The sequence below is a fragment of the Nannospalax galili genome, unplaced genomic scaffold (genome assembly GCF_000622305.1).
Source record: "Nannospalax galili isolate Female #2095 unplaced genomic scaffold, S.galili_v1.0 scaffold1185, whole genome shotgun sequence".
NCBI lineage: Eukaryota > Metazoa > Chordata > Mammalia > Rodentia > Spalacidae > Nannospalax > Nannospalax galili.
In genome coordinates, this window is record NW_008353597.1 from 734,193 (window position 1) to 755,374 (window position 21,182).

At 40.3% G+C, this 21,182-nt stretch overlaps 1 non-coding gene and 1 pseudogene across 1 annotated transcript; one reads left to right on the forward strand and one right to left on the reverse strand.

Moving 5' to 3' along the window:
* LOC103748249 overlaps positions 1–15,641 on the reverse strand; it is a 23,785-nt pseudogene extending 8,144 nt beyond the window's left edge.
* LOC115067312 lies at positions 14,615–14,720 on the forward strand. The gene has a single exon (XR_003846741.1). It is a non-coding gene; the product is annotated as a U6 spliceosomal RNA (small nuclear RNA).
* Positions 15,642–21,182: the final 5,541 nt, after the last annotated feature.

Consider the following 21,182-nt stretch of genomic DNA (forward strand, 5'->3'; position numbering starts at 1 on the left):
TTCTTGATTTAATGGGAGTGCTTCCACTTTTTCTCCATTTAGAATGATGTTGGCTGTGGGTTTGCTGTATATAGCTTTAATTATGTATCTTCTTGGTTACTGTTCCTTTGATCCTTGTTCCTTTGGCATAGGTTCCCTCCAGTCCAATTCTCTTTAGTACTTTTATCATGAATGCATTCTGAATTTTGTCAAAATGCTTTTTTGCATCTATTGAGATGACATTCTGGTTTTTGTCTTTGAGTCCATTTATATGATTGATGACGTTTATTGACTTGTGTATATTGAACCATCCCTTTATCTCTGGAATAAAGCCTACTTGATCATGGTGAATGATCTTTTTGATGTGTGTCTGTATGCAGTTTGCAAGTATTTTGTTGATATTGAGAATTTTTGCATCTATGTTCATTAAGCATATGGGTCTATAGTTTTCTTTTTTGGTTTTGTCTTTATCTGGTTTGAGTATTAGAGAGATTCTGGCTTCCTAGAATGAGTTTGGGAGTTCTCTCTCTGTTTCTTTCATTTTGAGTAATTTATGTAGTATTGGTCACTGGTCTTCTTTAAATGCCTGGTGGAATTCTGCTGTAAATCCATCTGGTCCTGGGCTTTGTTTAGCTGGGAGGTTTTGTATTACTGTTTCAATTTCCTTATATGTTATGGGTCTGTTTAAACTGTTAATCTATGCTTGTTTTAACTTTGGGAACAATATCTTCTTGGTTTAACTTTTGTGGTTCCCATGATTTTAGATACCCATCCATTTCTTTTAGGTTTATAAATTTAGTAAAGTATAGGTTTTTAAAGTATTCCCTTATAATGTTCTGGATCTTTTTGGTGTCTCTTGTGACGTTTCCCCTTTCATCTCTTACTCTTTCTTTCTTTTGGTAAACTGGGCTAAGGGTCTGTCTATCTTGGTTAATTTTTTTTTAACACACCAGCTCTTACATTCTTTGATTTTTGTATTGTTTCCTTTGTTTCTATTTCATTAATTTCTGGTTTGATGTTTTGTTATTTCTTCTATTCTGCTGGATTTTGGTTTCATTTGTTCTTGCCTTCCCAGCATCTTGAGTTGCAATATTGAGTCATTTATTTGTGCTCGCTCTGATTTTTTTAATGTAGGTATTTAGAGCTATAAACTTCCCTCTTAGAACTGCTTTGAAAGTGTCCCAGAGGTTTTGTTGTGTTGTGTTGTGTTGTGTTGTCTTTTTTGTTGAATTCCAGGAATTTTTTTCTTTCTTTCTTAATTTCTCCTTTGACCCAGTCATTGTTTTGGAGTGTGATGTTCAATTGCCATGAGTTCATGTAGTGACTAGGGCTTTGTCCAGTGTTGCTTTTGAGCTTTATTGCATTGTGGTCTGATAGAATGCATGGAATTATTTCTTTTCTTTTCTTTTTGTATTTGTTGAGATCTGTTTTGTGTACTAGTATGCAATCAATTTTTGAGAAAGTTCCATAGGGTGCTGAGTAGAAAGTGTACTCTTTGGTGATTGGGTGGAATATTCAGATGCTGTCTGTTAGGTCCATTTGATGTATGTTATCATTTATTCAGATGTCTCTCTGTTTATTCTTTGTCTGGTTGACCGGTCTAATGGAGATAGTGGGGTATTGAGTTCCCCTCATATTACTCAGTTGGAATTAATCTGTGTCTTAAAGTCGTGTAGTGCTGTTTTTATGAATTTGGGTGCAACAGAGTTTGGGGAATATATGTTCATGATTGTAAAATCTTTTTGGTTAATTGTTCTTTTGATCAGAATGAAGTGACCCTCTTTATCTCTTCTGATTCGTTTTAGTTTGAAGTCTATTTTGTCCAATATTAGAATTGCAACCCTTGCTTGTTTCTTAGTGTCATTTGCTTGGAATATTCTTTTCTATCCTTTCACCTTAAGGTAGTGCCTGTCCTTGAAGGTTGAATGGTTTTCTTATAGATAGCAAAAAGATGGATTTTGTTTCTTAATCCATTCAACTAGCCTATGTCTTTTGACTGGGGAGGTCAGTCCATTGATATTTAAGGTTATTATTGAAGGATGTGTATTGGTTGCCGTCATTTTGATTATTGTTCAGGTTCTCTGTCTAATTTGTGTTCCCAAAACTATACCTTTATTTATTTTCTTTCATTGTTCCTGGGGTGTAGTTGATTCTTTCTCCATTCTTTGTATTGCTTGAAGTATTCTTTGAAGGGCTCATTTTGTGGACACGTGTTCCTTCAGACTATTTGTGTTGTGGAAGATTTTTACTTCCCTCTCAACTATAACAGACATTTTTGCTGGGTAGAGTATTCTGGGCTGGCATCTATTCATTTAAAACTGGAAATACCTTGGTCCAGGCTCTTCTGGCTTTCATAGTTTGCATTGATAAGTCGGCTGTAATTCTGAGGTAATTCTGACTTGTTTTTCTTTTGCTGCTTTCAGTGTTCTCTCTTTGTTCTGTGTGTTAGTGCTTGTACTATGATATGCTACAGGGAGTTTCTGTTCTGGCCCTGTCTATTTGGTGTTCTATGTGCTTCTTGTATTTGTATGGGAGATGTCTTTCCTTAATTTTGGGAAATTCTCATACAATCCTGTTTAAGATGTAGTCAATATCATTAACTTGAGATTCTTCTTCTTCCTCTATGGCTATGATATGTAGATTTGGTCTTTTGATGGTGTCCCACGTCTCCTGCATGTTCCATTCCTGTGTGTGTGTGTGTGTGTGTGTGTGTGTGTGGTTTTTTTTTTTTAATTTTTCATAGTCTTTTCTTGAATGGTCCAATTCTTTAATTCTTTAACTTTAACATCTAGTGTTGATATTCTGTTTTCCATTTCATTCATTCTAGCTGTGAGGCTTTCCCCTGTTGTTTCAAGTTGGCTTATTGAGTTTTGCACTTCCTTCTTCATTTCTGCCTGAGTTTTCTTCAATGTTTCTATCTCTTTTGTGAATTCATTTAGAAGTTTATCTCTATCTTCTTTTAGTTCTCTGATTTGTTTGTTCATGTGAGTTTTCATACATGTTGAAGACAAAGGACTCCATCAAAGTGTTCCCTGGACCCCTGTGACCTGGGCCTGCTGGCCTTGCCAGCCTCATGTATATGTTGCTCTCATAAGCTGCGCTTCCTCCTACCTTCCCCCGATTGGCTACTCAGGAGTTCCCACAGAAGCCAAGTCAGGCTCCAGTCAGGTACACTCAGGCTTCCTTCTAATGTTTGGACCCCTACTAACGGGTGCTCAGAGAACAGTTTGGGAAGTTTGCTAAGGGGAGGCCAGATTTTGGCTCTCCCAAGCAGTCTGCTGAGGTCTCAGCTCCTTCACCCAGTGGAGGGCAGATCAGGCACTCTCAGGCTGTCTGCTGAGTTCTCAGTCCCTACACCAGGTGGAAGCCAGTGTAGGCACTCTCAGGCCATCTCTTGACATCTTTTTAAATTTTTTTCTTTTATTATTTTTACTTTATGTGTATAAGCATATTGCCTGCATGTGTGTAAGTGCACCCATATCATGCAATGCCCAGAGAGATCAGAAGAGGGCATTGGATTTCTCTGGAACTGGAGTTACAAATGGTTGTCAGCACAATGCCAAGAAATGTGCTGTAATTATCTAGATTTCATCTCATTTTTTGTTTTCCTGAATTTAACGATTGACTGGTATTTTCTTTGGTTGTTTTGTTTTGTGTTTTGGAGACAGGGTCTTACTATGTAGACTCAGCTGGCCAGGAATTCACAATGTAGACCAGGCTGGTCTGGGTCTCACAGAGATGGGGTCATGTTTTTTAAATCACTTTGTATTTAAATCTTACTGCTAGAACAAATCCTTTGTCTGTGCTTCTAATTCTTGCTCTGGTGGCCAGCTTGGATTTCTGCTCCTATCCAGGCATGGATTCATTATGATTTTACTAAAGTCAATTGCAAGTATCTGTCCCTCAATATTACCATGACTAGAGCCTATTGACAACTTAAATGAATTCCACACCAACTCTACCTTCCTCAACATTCAATTCCCTGCCCCATAGCTGCCAAATCCCTGAAGAATGAAGTGGACTTCTCTCTGGAGTCCACAATTTGTGTGGGCCATAACCAGAAGAGCAACCCTGCAGCACTGTGTTCATGACCAGGGGAATAGTAACACTGATTCCTGCTTGGCAACAACTGGAAATGAAGAGCGCACCTGTAAGTGTGTGGCCTCTCAGCATCTCCACCAAGAGCACACATTGCTCTCAATGCTCTCTGATCTGTCCTCCTTTCCCTCATTTACCTTGGTGGATGCTATAGTTACAAGTGATGGTTTCATGGAAAGGGATAAAACAGCCCATTTTTTAAAAATCTGTACAGTATTTACCCAGTAATGGTGGCAATATGTGCATATTTAGAAGGATGAAGTTTGAAGAGGCTTCTGTTATTTTGCAATAGATAAAACATTTACTGCAAGGTCTATAGATGATACAATGAGGCTGGAGTGGTGGCTCAGCAGTTAGAAGTGCTAGTTACTCTTCCACAGGAACTGAATTCAGTTCCCAGCACCCATGTCTGCTGGCTCACAACTGCTGTTAACTACAGCTTCAGGGGATCTGATGTGCTCTTCTGGCCTCTTGGGCACTGGAACACAAGGGACATGCATTCATACAGACATAGAGAAATACAGACACACACAGACCACACACACACACACACACACACACACACACACACACACAAATGTTTGAAAACACAAGGTAGACTGAGGGAATGCAGTGTTACTTTTCCTCATTCTTTTAATTTCGTAATTGCATGCGAAGCAGATTGAGGAGGTGAACGAGCTTCCAGACTACTCCCCTCATATTTAAAGGCTGTGCTTTCTCCCATTTTGGTGATGTATGAGACTTTTACCACTAGCTGCAACAGAGCTTGCCCTCTTAGCACAGGCTGCTCACACCGCACACCATTTCTACCGAATTCCTTTCCTCATTCCATCCAGTTGCCTTCATCTAACCCCTCCCTTTGTCTCTGCCTTGCCCTCTTAGCACAGGCTGCTCACACCGCACACCATTTCTACCAAATTACTTTCCTCATTCCATCCAGTTGCCTTCATCTAACCCCTCCCTTTGTCTCTGGAGCTCAAGCTCTCCCCTTGCCTAGTGAAGACTCTCTCTGACTCTCCTTTGAAAAAGGCCTCAGGAAGTGGACTTGTAAAAGTCTAATAGACTCATCAGATATGGCTCTCAAATGTTAAATGCCACACTGACATTCAAAAATTCGTCTTGGGTCTCACATTAAATAAAATGAAGCTGGCCATTTGGAGTTCAGAAAAGTAGGTCCTCTACTGAGACAGGATGTGAAAGCTGTCTGATTTTAAGAAGCACTTTCAAATCTTGAAGAACAAGGAACATAGTAAATTTAATAATAAATCATATCCAATTTCATTTTTTAATAATTCAGAATAAAGCAGCTTCCAACTACCTCTGCACAAATGTACATAATGTCCCAAATCACTTTGTGTCTGGATTCTATTAATTGTAGGTTATAGGAGCACAGCACTAGGAAGAACCCTGGAAGACTCTGCCACCTTTCTGGGTATGGGGTCATTAAAATAGGTCTCACACTCCAGATTGAAAGATGCAACATGCCATGTTCAGCCCCAGTGTCAGCAATGAAATGAATTCATATACTCAGTAAGTATTGTTTGCATGACAATTACTCCCAAAAGAATCAGAGCTTTTAAAGACAGAGCTGCCGTATTCATCTCTGAACTGAAGACAGTGTATGTTGCAGTTTGTTTTAGATGCAGTCGGCCAACATTAGAATACACACCCACATCTACACCTTTTCTTTTATAATCTCTTTATCTTAAGTCATCTTACAAAGCCTTGCCCTTTTAAGGTCTTCGAGGTTTTCACTGTTAATTTTAATTTTGCCTTGAGTTCTCTTTAGAAAGTGGCCAGAAGCAAATCAAAGCAGGTGTTGTTTAGGAGAGTCCTCGGGTGGAAAGCAGGTTTGGGGTTGTCACTGAGTTGAGACACGATGAAAAGATGAAACCCAAATGTGTGAAACAATCAACAACAACAAAATATTACTCATATCTCTCCAGCAGAGGGATGCTGCCAAGGGGCCCAGTGGAAGTCTGTGGGCAGGAGGAGTCTCAGCCAGCAGGTGGGGCCCGAGAGACAGGCTGTAAGACCTGAATGAAGGGAACAGGTGTAAGCACGTCCCAAAAGAACTATGTATTGACTGGTTTAAAGAAAATAGGTACAGACAGAATGAATTTACATAATGCTTGTGTTGTCCATTAAATTCAGCCTGGTGAGAAGATGTTGGGATGTGTGGGTTTGAGTCTACAAAACATGGAAGGAAGGGCTACGTCATACACAGTCACACATGGTGGAAAAGTTTTAATTGGCCAAAGATGATGAAAACCAACAGGGTTCAAATAAGTTCCCTAGGACCAACAATAGATGCCAAGGCAGCAAATGCATGAGGCCAGGACAGGGACAGGTTACCACAGCTTGTGTCACCCCTGGCACATATGGATCCTATGAGTGTGAAAGCACTCACTAAGCCTGTACTCCATGCCATGTGGAGGGGACTCACTTTTCCACCTCACACACAGTACAGAAAGCTTGTTGCATGAGCTCAAGAAAAAGGCATTTCATGCTCAGTTTTTCACAGCACGTAATTCTCTAATTTATGTTAAAGTTAGTCTGCCATGGGTTTATCATGCGGGTTTCCATTATCTTCTCATACACCACAGTTAAAATCATGCTGGGAGGACTGTGCTGGTGTCAATGAATGATCTCAGTAAATATATTTGGCATGTCAGTCTGCTATACTTTATGTGCATGCAAAATATATTTCACATTACAGATCCTTTTCTCCCAACAGCCCCACACACAGTTTCACATGAATAACCCAAACCCATGCCATTTTACCTTCTGAAACTTAAATTGATGAACCCACTGAATTTTAGGATATTCAGTTTTCAACAGTAGAGGTCCAAACACTTTTCTCAACAGGTCCTTTTCTTCCACAGTTCAACTCCTCTTCAACCCTCCGAATGCAACTGCAGCAGTAACCGCAATTTGAAGAGGAAGCAAGATTTACCCTCATCATATAAAATGGCTCTACAGCCATGCAGACTGTTCATTGCTGACACCGAAACTGTAATTTTTCTTTGGGGCCATTTGGAGTCATTGAAAGGAGACTTCTGACAGGAAAGCCCAACATCGACAGGCCTTGCCCAGGACTGTGCCTCCTCCATTCCTTTTCTCCTGCTTCATCTTTTAGGGCTTCTGATTTCATGGTGACACCACATAAAAACCTATTATCAAAGACTTCCCAACAAAAGCCATGTTTCTCCCACAGATTACCTTTCACAGAAATCAAACTCACACTACAAGCATCAACTGTAGGGGCAGGCTTTCAAGCATGCCAAATGTACCAATTAGCCTCTTAAAGGTGCTCTGTTAAACTTTTTCCTTTACTTATGCTGAGGAAGAAAGTGAAACCAGAAAGAAGATCTAGTCTTTGACTTTCTTCAAGGCCAAGTCCTTTTAATGCAGCACCTAGGGGCCAGACTGACCTCAGCTATTAAAAGTAATAGTGCAGAAATGGAACTAGCAACTGGATGCTTCCAGATAACGCTTTTTTTTTTTTTGCACAATGTTTCTTTTGTTCCACCTAGAGAGTCTTGATCTGCTCTGTTAATTCTTTAACTGCATCTTGAATCAGAGCTTGGCAGGTTACCTGAGGTGGATGAACTCTAATCTAGCCATTGGTTCATAGGTGGGGGGTGACTCTAATTCTTATTAATTCTTTCACAGTTTCATTACCTATATTATGTATATTCCTTTGTGGTTTTTCACACCACATGAGCTTTAAATCTCTCCTCCCTCTCCTTAACCCCTCCTTTGTCCCAAGTTAAAGGAACCCCACCCATTTTCTTCTTTTTTTATATTTTATTTATTATTTTTATTTTATGTGTATGGGTGTTTTGCATGTATGTAAGTGCACCCATGTCGTGCAGTGCCCACAGAAGACAGAAGAGGCCATTGGATCCCTGGGAACTGGAGTTACAGACAGTTGTTAGCTGCCATGTGGGTGCTGAGATTCAAACCCGGGTCTTCTGCAAGAACAGCCAGTGTTCTTAACCGTTGAGCCATCTCTCCAGCCCCCATTTTCTTCTCCTATTATTGCCCCTCTTGACATCCTCCTCCCGCTTATCACCATTGTTCTTTGTACGTTCTAATCTCCGCCCACCCAGTTGAATGCCCCAATTTTCCCTGCTTCCCCCGTGGTTATGCTGGTTTCCTACCCTCCCCATCTCTTGGGCTTTTTCCTTCCCTTCACCCCCATGTTTCCTTTACATTTTCCAGGATTTTGTGGATACATCAGTATATACACTCGCGTATGAGGGTTTGGTTTGTAGTACTTAGTGATTTGCATTACTGAGAAAATTACAGTTTGTAAATCACCTTTTTTCCCTCTCTGTTATGTTTTTTCCAGGCAGCTACAATGATGCTTCTGTTTTCTATCAAGAAACCTTAGCACACTGGGAAGTCGTTAAGGCTTGTGTGAATGCAGCAAACATATCTACCCCACCCTGCAGAAAGTCAAGCTAGATACCAAGCCTGTCTGTCTCCAGACATGCAAAAGTGAGAGGAAAGTTCAAGGGTGGATGGACTGAGAACACGTCCATCTCCCACAGTACTTAGCAGAATCATTTTGATGTCAGACAGGAGATGAGATTATAAATGATCAACATGAACTGCTATTAGTCAACATCAAGTCTGAAGATGCCACCCCCACATGCCTACATTGTCCTTAATTTCATTTAAGAATAAACATATGGGTTAGAAAGTTGGCTCAGTGAGTAAAGGTGTTTGCCTCCAAGCCTGATGACCTGAGTCTGATCCCTAGGATACCCTGGGTGTAAGGAAAGACCTAACTGCAGCAAGTTGTCTTCAAAATGATGTCCTTTGATTTTGTGTCAGGCACGACATGTGGGTGTACACACACACACACACACACACACACACACACACACACGCAAAATAAAACACGCAGCTAAAAATTTTTTAAAGAGAAACAAACACGTGAGAACTTATCCTGAAAAATCATTGTTTCTACAGGTTCATGCCTAGTTTTGTGCTTAGTTCTCAAAACTGGGAGGTTGCCTAAGTCTGTGGGGTTTTGTTTTAACATTTAAAATATAAAATTGAAATGAAGGATTTGGGTATCATTAGATTTTGTCCCAATGATATGTTAGAATGAAGTTTTCAAAATTGGCTAGATCAGCTCTCACCATTTATGTAAACACCTGGCTATCCTCTCAGTGAGAAATAATTCAATCTTCTCTATTTATTCTCTCTCTCCCTCTCTCTCTCCACCTATCTCTATGTCTCTCTTAGTCTTTCTCAGTCTCTCCCTTCATTTCTTTCAGTCTCTGTCTCTCCTCACTGTCTCTCTCTGACTCTGTCTCTGTCTCTCTCTGACTGTCTCTAACTCCTACCTCTGTCTGTCTCTGTCTCTCTCTCTTTCTCCACCTCTCTCTCTCTATCTCTTGGTTTTTCTCAGTCTCTCTTCATTTATGTCAGTCTCTTTGGCCTCTCTCTGTGTATTTCTCTCTCTCTCTGACTCTGTCTCTCTCTGACTCCTCTCTCTCTCTCTCTCTCTCTCTCTCTCTCTGTTTCTCTCTCTCCCTCTCTCCCTCCCACCCCTCACCCCTGTATGTGCAGAGCAGAGGCCTGACCTTGACGACTTGAGATGACAGGGAAGAAAACAACGACGCTGAGTGCAGCACGTGGAGCATCTGTCTGGTGTGGAGCACAGGTGCATCAGCATCAGGGACTCCAAACTTAGGTCAAAACAAACTTGTCTCAGGAACTGTGGGAGAGTACGGTGGCAAATGAGAAGAACCGACATCATACTCAAAGACTACATGCCTTGCCTTTGTTTGAATTAGACAAAAGTATGTACTGTTATCTTTATTTTGACTGAAACTCATAGTTTTATTTTTAAATATTATCAAGGAAATTCCATGTGTTCCGAAGTAGAAAAGCCTATATAGTCAAACCATGTGCCTATTAAAGGCATAAGTCTTATTTTCAGTCTTCAATATCTTACTGTTAATGGAATGAATTAGTAATTATTTAGAATTACTTAACTGTGAAGAGTTTTAAGATAAAATAAATAATTCTATGGAAACCTTGTTTTTAGCATAACATTTGGTTTTTGTATAAAATAACCTTGTCATTGAAATGAGGATTCTAAATGTGTTTGGTACACCAGACCAATTCAGTTTTCCATCTAGAAGGCAGGCCGACTAGAAGGCTGTCCATGCAAACAACAACTAAAAATTCATTCTCTGTTTTTAAGCCTTTTGTTCCTGAGACAGGTGGTTTACAGGCTACAGACCGAGAAGGACCTGTGTCTCTGGTTTTCATTTTTAACAAAGTTCAAAGAGTGACCTCAAATACCCTAAAATGCCAAGCATACTATGAACAAGTTCAGGGTCCGACCATTTACATTTCACAGGAAGTATGTTTTCCTCTGGCATGTTGGCATCAGTTCAGGGCAAGTGAACTGTTCACAGACACACTGATGCTTCTCAAGGTTTGAGAGCAATTGGCTCTAACTCAGAACACTTATCTTTAAGTTTCATTCCTCTGGCATCCAAAAGAACGCGTTGCAGAATTCTGTCGAGTTATTTCTACTGAATTGCCACCTCCTTAAACTTCTAAGAAACAAGAACACAGATTGTCAAGTGCAGCCTTTGTTTAGATGAAAGACTGATATTTTGGGTCTATTCTGTAAGATCAGATTTGGGATGAAAACATTTATGTTTATACATTGCCCTCATTAAATCATCGGAACCAACAAATGACACTTTTAAAATAGCACATTCTCTTCAACCACTGCAGCAAAGAAGGAAAGCAAATTTACACAAGCCAACTCGGAAACCAAAGTGTGCTATTTATTAAACTTCTGAATCTGCAAGTCTTGATTTTTACACTCTGAATACCACAGGTTAATCTAGCTCCACTTTAAACCTTCCCCTGACTGAGCACCCTTTGAAACTGTAATAGCTATCATTCTGTTACCCACAGTAATTTACCTTCGGGTCCTATAAATTGAAACCTGACTGCTGCTTCTATAACCATGGAAATTTCTTGCTTTGTGTCGTAGCTTTCTTATTTGAAGATGACAAGTAAAACACACAGTGAGTAATTCAGGAGCAGGTTATGAAGACTCATCAGATAACATATGCCAAAGGCTGATAGTCTTTCATCATATGTAAAAATTGCTCAATAAAATTTTAGAGTGAAAGTACAATGATACATCAGGAAGGGTGATCTTCCCACCACTCGCTTTTAATCCGATGAGGAGTGTATGTGTGCGGATCCAGGTCTTAGGACATCATTCCAGAAAATGTAAGCAACATTGAACCCAAAGTCAAAGTGACCGGTGCAGAACATGCTGTGGGCATTTAAGGAAAACAGATTAGTGGAGACTGAAAATTGAGACTTGCTTCTTAGCTCATGAATGAAGTGCTTGAAGGAGACAGCACTCAAAATTTCTTATCTTTAAATTGCATGAAATTGTCAGAAACATTCCTGTAGTATTAATATGGGTCAAAAGTGCCCTCTTTGATGAATGCTGTACAGTATGCTTGTCTATAAATGTAAGGATCCATGTTTAGCATATGGTAAAAAATTTCATTTGTCTAGAGTTATGACAGAGACAGGGTTGTCTCTGGGCTCTATGACCTCTCCAGCCATGTGTATTTGACTGTGTTTACAGAGCCACTCATGAGTTCACTCCCATTGAGAGGGGTTTAAGTCCAATTAGATAGCTGTTGATTTCCCCCCAGATAACACTGCCATTACTGTGCCAAAAGAGGTGGTTTGCTGTGCCAGTCCTTATGGTTATTAGTTTTTAGGGCTGTATTGGACCATTGATTGATTTTCTCCCTTAGAAACTTGCATGGTTTTTGCTAGAACTATGAGAAATAAACTTCACATAGAAGGTTTCCAGCTTAGTTCCTGCTCTATTGCTCCAAGTCCAATGTCCAAAGTGTGTCCTGTCTTCACCAGGAGGGTCTTATCTTTATATTCTGGGAGAGAAGCAAGAGCTCTGACAAGAGCCTGTGTTATTTTGGGAGTCTCTTGGACCAACCACCCAAAAGGAAGTCTCTCCTGTGTTCCTTGCCATCAAAGAAGCTTCTGTTTGCAGCAGACGGAGGCTACTTCAGAGTTCCACAACTTGTCACACACAGAATATACATCTGAGACATGCCCAGTCCTAGGTGTCATATTTACAGTGTAACCTCTACACCTAAGACTCAGAACACAGCAGACAGCAGGTAGAGAGAAAACTAGTGCATCCCTAACTCTCACCAGTTGAAGCCTCCTTATACAACAGAGTATGATGCACACAGAAGGCCACAACTGGCCAAGTTGTGGACTTCAGAGTGTGTGTCCCTGGATAGGAGTACTATATCAAACCTCTCCCACCCATGGCTCAGGGACCATTGCAGAAGATGGGGCAGAAAGATTGTAGGAGCCAGGGCTGGATCATAAACACAGGGAACAGAGGCTTTCAGGCCACCGCAAGCGTGCACATGTGAACTTGTGGTAAAGGCGGCATCAAATACGGGACCCATGCCAACTCAATTAGACAAGGACCCAGAGGAAAGCAAAGGGAAATGGGCTGGACATAGTCCAGAACTGTTGGAGACTGATTACTACTGGGTGAGGGAGAATATATATTATTTAAGATGTCTAGATATACTGACTAGACTCCAGTGGATGAATTTGTACCAAAAGACATCTGGGTACAAATTCTTGACTGGTTAGGACTTCACATGCATGTCGGAATGCATGAGGGCCAGTAGAGGGGCATGAATTTGATAAAGAACTGCTGTATGAAATATACAAAAGCTCGACAGTTTTTTAAAGTGTCATCAGCTGGTATGTTATCCTGGAGCTTAACATTATTGTCACCAAGAATGTAGCAGACCATACAGTCTTAACCATTCAGAGAAATAGAAGAAAGTAAAAAAAAAAAATCATCCCCACCCTACACTGTAGACATCAGAGCATCTGCATATATTGTCCCCACTAAACATCAATGTTTCAATGTTTTAGCCAGGCATGGTGGCACTCCCACAACTTGGGAGCAGAGGCAGGCAGATCTCTGTAAGTTCAAGGCCAGCCTGGTCTACATAGTGAGTTTCAGGCCAGCTGGGGCTACAGGGAGACCCTGTTTCAAAAAGAAAGACATAAATAAGTAAATAAATAAATGATAAACAAATAAATATCAATGTTTTATTTTATAGCTCAAGTACACATCAGGATAAAACTTTGATAAGAAGTCGCATCATGGGCTAGAGGGATGGCTCAGTGGTTAAGAGTGCTTGCTGCTCTTGCACAGAAGTCTGTGCGATTGTCTGTACCATATCAGGCATTATATAACTGCCAGTAACTTCACCTGCAGGGGTTCCAGTGCCCTCTTCTGGCCTCTGCAGTCAACTGCACTCAGAAGCATACACACACACACACACACACACACACACACACACACACACTCACACTTAAACTTTTTTAAAATACTAAGAAAAATAAAGTCCTATCACTTTTGATATTAGATGTGTTTAAGGCAGTCTATATGTTGTTATCAAATGTATGGATTACTAAAATTAAGTTTTTAAAATTACAATATATACATTTCATCCACATGTTAAAAGACATCATGTAAAATCACCAAATTGTATTTGGGTTCTATGTCAATAAATATCCACATGTAGTCAGGAGGACAATATTACATTAACATTTGCATGCAGTAAAGGGTTTGTGCCATGCTTGCTTGGCTGCCAAACTCTGCATAGGATTTTCTCGCATAGACAAGCTGCCCAATAAGAAGTAAACTTGGTGTTTGGTCACCTTTAAATGCAACTCCATTTGGCTTACTTATATTTCTCTTAACTTCTCCATTATTTGATTTAGATGATGTGTCATCCTGCCTTAGGACATGAAGCCCCATGGTACCCTGCAGCTTGCTGTGAGAGACTGTGCCATCATACAAGTGGAGAGGTTCCAGAGAAGTTAAAATCATTTCTACTGCATACTGTGACTCTGACATAAAATAAGAAACTGTTTCCATGAGAAAGTACTAATAAGCATACTCACTAATGAGATATTTTGCATATTAATTAAAACAGATACCAATGTACTATGAAACTCTTGTGAACAAAGTTTGCATTTGTGGCAGTACTGACAACACGGGGAAATATCTGGAGTGTGTGTGTGTGTGTGTGTGTGTGTGAGAGAGAGAGAGAGAGAGAGAGAGAGAGAGAGAGACGCAGAGGCAGAGAACAACAGACACAGACAGGTAGAAGACAGAGAACCTAATTCATTATTTCACACCAAAGAAACAGAATCAAAAGCAGCTGAAGAGGAAGCAAAGTAATAACTTGATAACTAAAAAGAAAAAAGAGTTCAATGGCAAATGAAAATTATATTGACATATGATGATTGTTTTGAAATCATATGTTGTCTTATCTTGTTGTAGCACAAATTAATTTATATTTCTTTATAAGAAAGAAAAAAAAACAAAATACAGAAGTCACTTGACTAAAGATGGCTTGTTCTCTGTCATTGATTTTACTCATAAGAAATCAGTCTTGTGCTCACTTCAGAAGCACAGATACTAAAAGTGGAATGATACAGAGAAGATTAGTATGGTCCCTGTCAAGGATGACACACGAATTCATAAAGCCTTCCATATTATTTCCATATTAAAAAAGAAAAAAAAAGAAAGAAATCAATCTTGGGGCTGGAGAGATGGCTCAGTGTTTAAGAGCACTGGCTGATCTCACAAAGGATCTGGGTTCAGTTCCCAACACCCACATGGCGGCTAACAACTGCAGTTCAGGGGGAAATCTCCTCTTTCGACCTCCGCAGGCACTGAATTATATGGATGCACTTACATGCATGGAAGCGATACACTCATACACACAAAATAAAATAAAAAATAATAAAAAATAAAAAAGAACTCAATCTTACCATAAAAGATTGACTGCATTGCATCTTTGAACACACCGATGTTTCTTTTGTCATGGTGAAAACGGAATTCATTCACCAGCTTGTGGCTGCATTTGCATCAACTTAATTTCAAAATCTGATGGTTACTATGTGAAGAATGTTTATTCCCATTGTGCATCCTATCTTTCATACACTATCTGCTTTGACAATGCCAGCATAGTATAGCTGGTAAATTTGGTGGCAGAACTATTTATTTAAAATATGTTTATTTTCCACATAGTCATTTCACTAAGTAGCTGGTAATTAGACAATGTCTAACATTTTGCCTATGTCATAAAAGAGACCATGATAACCACCATCAATGATTAGAATTGGATGATATTATAGCAAGAGGAGATTATTAGGAAAGCCTACCCCACATGGGAACACCCCACCCCGCCCCACACAGAAATGCCCCACACGGGAATTGCCATCCCTACCCCACATGGGGATGCCCCACACGGGAACGCCCCATCCCTGCCCCACCTGGGAATGCCCCATCCCTGCCTCACACAGGGATGCCCCACACGGGAACGCCCCATCCACACCCTGCACTCATTACTGCACAGTACCTGCCACAGGAAAGCCAGCTTCACTTCCTGGACCATTTGTCTTTTGGAAGGGTCCATCTTGAGTAGTTTTGTGAGAAATGCTATGCAGCATATAAAATTTGAGTTTCCCGTATTCTAGAACTTTCTTGTGCTTCCTATCTCAGTTTCAGGAGGTGAGGAATACTGGTATCAATAATTATTTCAGGCATTTTCTTAACCTCACATTGCTGAGAATTCTGGTATATTCTGACTCTTCCTTTTTTATTGAATGTTTCGAGATATCATACAATGTAATTTGATAGTATTTAGATCCCCTCCCAATCTGACTGCCCCACTGCACCATACGGCCCCACACAATTCAATGTACACTATTATATAATATATCCTATAGAGTCTATTTGTGCCTTCAAATGTCCTCCAGTGTGGTTCCATCCACCGGAACCTGGTTAACCTACCAATACTTCCATGTCTAAAAGAAACCATCTCTACCCTTCCCAGTAGCCATTTGTTGCCACAGTTTCTTAAGGTGGAGCTGGAACTTCTTACCCACTTTCTCACATCTCTGCTAGGATCTTGTCTGGTTTGAGTTTGCATGGGACTTGTGCATGCTGTCTCCATGGCTGGTGTGCATATGAGTTACTGACCAGCTCTCTGGGAAGCTGTTTCCTTGTGGTCATCACCATCATCTCCGACTCTTACAATCTTCCCTCTTCCACAATGACCACTGAGTCTTGAGGGGAAGAAGTTTGATAAAGGTGTCCTGTTCAGGGATCAGCAGTCTGTATCCTCTTGTTCTCTGATCACTGGACAGTTGAACATTTCTGTGATAATCACCATCTGTTGCATAAGGAAACTTCTCTGGTGAGAGCTACAAGATGCATTAATCTATGGTTATAACAATAACTCATTAAAAGTCCGTTTACTGATAAAATTATTTAGGAGAAAACTAGTATTGGGTTGTTCCCTATGTCCTGTGGCCTGTCTAGTCTCATGTTCCTAAGCCTAACATCAGCACCAAGTATGGACTCATCCTAAGAAGCAAATTTTAAATCCAATTAACGAGTGGTTGGTACTCCAAATACATTTGTGCCATGAGTGACCGGTAGGCATATCTTGCCAGGCCTGTTGTTATTTCAGTTCACAGGAGTCACAGCTGGGTAAGGCTGAGGATTATTTTGTCCTTCTGCTGACATACATAGCGCCCTCCAGCACTGTGAACACCAGGCAGTGGAGCTGTGGCTCTGAAGCCGGCACCAGCTTGATTTATCCTTGTCTGTCCTACGGCTCATGTATGCGGTGTCTTCAGCGAAGAGGCCCTGTACTTGTCTCTTCTTTTGCAACAGAGTCTTCTGCCTTTAGTTTTTTCCCTTATCAGTTTATCCTCATTGTTTAGAGATTATAGAATGACGGTGCCATGAATATGTATCAGACATGTACAGTATATGACATGTATACACAGACATTTGAATGACTGTGTACGTAGTTTTTTATCCAGTCCCCCAACTAATTCTGACCTTTGGTTTCAGTTTGGTTCTGCATTTGTTAATAATCTTGGCTATTCTATTTATTCTACTGCCAGTTCAGTGACTGCTGTGAGAAGCTATGACTCCATGTGTACTAGTGCTGAAGTTTTATTATATTTCTTGTGGATTATCTACTTTTCTCCTACTTTCTGAGGATTTTTCTCATGTAAAAACCATGGTTATTCATCTCCTTCAACAGGATCTGATTCTTCCTGTCAGGGACTGTCTGTGTGTCTTCAGGTAAGTAATTTTTCTTTCTTTCTTTCTTTCCTTCTCTCTCTCTCTCTTTCTTTCTTTTTCCCTCTCTTTCTATTTTTTCTTGGTTAAAGATATTTTTATATGTATGCGAGTTATGAGACTGGCTGTGTGTGTGTATGTGTGTGTGTAACATGTGAGTGTTCACAGAGGCCAAAGAGGGTGTTTTTTGCCTTAGAACTGGAATTACAACAGTCGCCATGTGTATGATGAGAACCAAATCTGGGTCTTCTGCAGGAGCAGTCAGAGATCTCAGCCACTGAGCCTTCTCTGCAGCCCCCAGGTCACCTTTTATGCATGTGTCTTCCTCTCCATCCTGTGCACGTAAATCCTTTGATATTCCTTAATTAGTTTCTATTTCCCCTCAACATTAGTCCTTCAACGTTTGTAGAGCTGTTGGGCCTTATCTCTGCTTTTCTTTATTTTCTAAGGTTGTATCTTTGTTCTCATTTTAGTAATATCTCAGGAGGTAGGAGCTAAATATTGAAGAATCCATGAAATACTGACAAGGTCATCAAAGAAAACATTTACATCATGGAAACATGTCCTCAATAGAACCATTTCATGCGACTTTATTAAGAGTCATCGAATCTCTTGATGGAATCCAAATCTCATCTGATGGCTGATTTACCTTTTTTCCTGTCTGTGCAGTGATCCATAAGGTCCAGTCATAAATCAATGTTTACCACTTATGTTAGTAGGTAGCAAGCTACCATTCATACATTGCATTGAAAACTCCAAGCATTTTTCTGCATACTTTGAAAAATCAAAATAATACAAGGGAAGCTCTTTTTACTCTAAAATACCCATTTTTAATACAAATATGAAAAATGATGTGTTTCACTTCTCTGGTTTTCTCTGTTATGTAATCCATTAGCATCTCCTATTTGCTGTATTAACTGGGAAAAATACATTCTTATTTAGATTTATGGTTGTTTATGCAGGGAATGAACTCTGTCAGCACATAGTGCTCTCTGTTACCGTTTCCAACAGCAGGAATGTTTACAAATGTTTCTTAGAAAATATACTGTGAGTAGCTAACATTCTATAGGGATAAAGGCAGTCATGTAACTCAGCACCACAATGTGTGGCTTCTCTTGTACATGTTTTTACTCTCTGCTCTGAGAGAGAATTGTGAGGAGGAGCAGCAGGTCAGGGAACAGTGATGCCCCCATCCAGAGGACTGAACAGGAATCCAATGATGTCATCTGAGGTCACCAAAAGGCTTGCCTGCCTCCATATGTCCAGAGTCCCATTAGGAAGTTCATTCTGCACTTAGTTTTAAGTATTCTTATGTGTATGTGGATGGAGTGTGTGTGTGTGTGTGTGTGTGTGTGTGTGTGTGTGTGTGTAATCTAGGACTTCGATGTTTGTCCTTGAGTTTATCAGGTTAGCAGAGCTGCACATTTCTGGGGAGACTCCTGTTTCCACCTTTGATCCTTCTCAGCAGCTCTGGGATGTCGGACTTGTGCTATATTGTTTATGTAGGGTCTGGAGTTTCAAACTCAGGTCCTGACACTCAGAATGCGAGCACTTCATCCACAAATTCATCTCCCCAGCTCTCATTCTACTTTAAACATCAAGATAAATTCATGTATATTATTTAATAAAAGAAGAATCACTTAAACTGACCATGTACAAATAATTTTCAGTCTCTGTCGTATCTGAAGATAATCATCCAGTTAGTCCTTATTCTGGCACATGTGACAACGAAATTCAGCTAATACAACTGCCATTCAACGTTTGTACGTATTTTCCATAATTTTACAAAGCTCAAAATCAGCAAGTGAGAGGCTGAACCTGGCTCCCCTGGCATATCAGAAAATGGCACGAGTCAACAGCGGGTATGAAGATTACGATTGTTGACTCCACATTTCAATTTCAACATTTCCTTCTCTATTAGAAAGAGAAACTAGAAGCTGATTAATCTAGTGAATTTACAACCCCAAATAGGTCAGTGATCAGCACTCACCTAGCACACAAAAGGCCCTGGGTTTAGTTCTCAGGACTGCGGAGTCAGTTCCGCTGACTGGAGAACTGTGCTACTTTATGTAATGTCACATTGGCTTACAACTTTTAAAAGACCTCCAGTTTGAGCGTCCTTCTGGACTTAGTCAGTTCTAGGTGCTTCAGTTACCATGATGAGTGAGACAGGAATGTTTATAAGCAGAGCACTGGAAAAGCTCCCAAGTTGCTGCAGATGTAGCAGTGCACTGGGACTGCTGACCTCCCTCTCGTTCCTTATTTTCTGCTGTTTTTGTTTTTTTCTCCAAACAGTGTAACCATAGTCCTCTCTCCTTGCTGTTTCTGCCCTTTGTCGCATCCCCCTTCATATTTGCATATATTCTTAAAGCCAGTTCAATTTTCATCCGGGTCAAATTCAAAACCCTCTTGTGAAGATATTTTCCCCTGATCCACCTGTTTCTGAGACTGCTTATCACTTATCCCTTCTACAGAACCCTGTAACACTTGGCTCTTATGTGAATCACAAACGTGTGCCTTTTATATGTAAATCATGGATGCTTATCTTGTATATAAATGCCTGGGTTTCAGGATGTGTGTGTAAATAACCAGTAGAGTGCACTCCTCAATTGCCTTTACCACATATTAACAACCAAAGTATAATATTTTACTAAATCACATGAATGGATAGTGATATGTTGGAAGATTCTTAAAAGAAAGTAAACATTTACCCTTAAATGGAGGGTCTTAAAAGGCAAAAACAACAAATATGCCAGTTAATTTTATGAATTCTTCTTTCAAAGGAAGGTGGGGTTGGCAAGGACAAGGATGGGGCCTCTTAGACAATAAAGGAGGATTGGAGAGATGGGTCAGAGGTAAGCACCGGCTGCTCTTGCAGAGGACCCAGGTTCAAATCACAGCATCAGCATGATGGCTAATAACCATCTATAACTCCAGTTCCAGAAGATCCAACATTTTCTGACCTCTGTGAACATTGCACAACACAGGTGCACTTACATACAGGCAGGCAATATACTCAGACACATCAAATAAACATAATACATAAAATATTTTTAAAAGGAAAATAATTAAGGGTTTTCAAGGCATTGAAACTTGCTTGGATTCAGAAACAAGGTCTACAGAAGAATAGGGTCTTGATTATTCAAAAAGCTTAACACTGGCTGTAACAGAGCAAGTGAGAGGCTTCTGAGTATGAAGGGAAGGGACAATAACTAAGCAAACAGTGCATACTGTGACCAGACCTGGCGCAGGCTTGTCTGAAGAGGATGGTAGGTGGCTTTGAAAAGGCAAAATTTTCTGAAAAGACGTCATGTAAAGAACCTGCTGGTGTCACAAACATGAACAAAACTGCCCTCTGAATATTGCACCTTGCTGTTTACTTCACATCAGGAAGACACTGCAAGTTCCACAGCCAAACTTTCACAATTTTGAATGCCTCTCTTCCAAACATACTTTTAGCCACTAAGATTCTTTCTGCATGGTAAATTTTAGGAAAAGATATTTGAATTCACAAGCCAAAGAATTTGTAGAGAAATGCTCAGACTCCAAAAGACCCAATGGTACTGTCGCCCTTTGAGCTCTCTTACCAACAAATGCCATTATCTTGATGTTAAGCAATGCTATCTAGACATGGAAGTCACTGCTCTGATTCTCCTATTCCCCAGAAAGTCACAGTCCACTTCCTCTTCCAGGTGTTGCCTCAGGCCCCTTTAACTGGAAGGGCTGCTCTTCCTACTGGAAGACCATTAAAGGCTTTCAGAAAGAGAGGTCAGCAGCTTAGGAAATAATGACAAGGGATAAGTGGATGGTACAGAATGCCAGAAGCTTCTACACAGGAAAAGGAACAATCCCCAGAGGC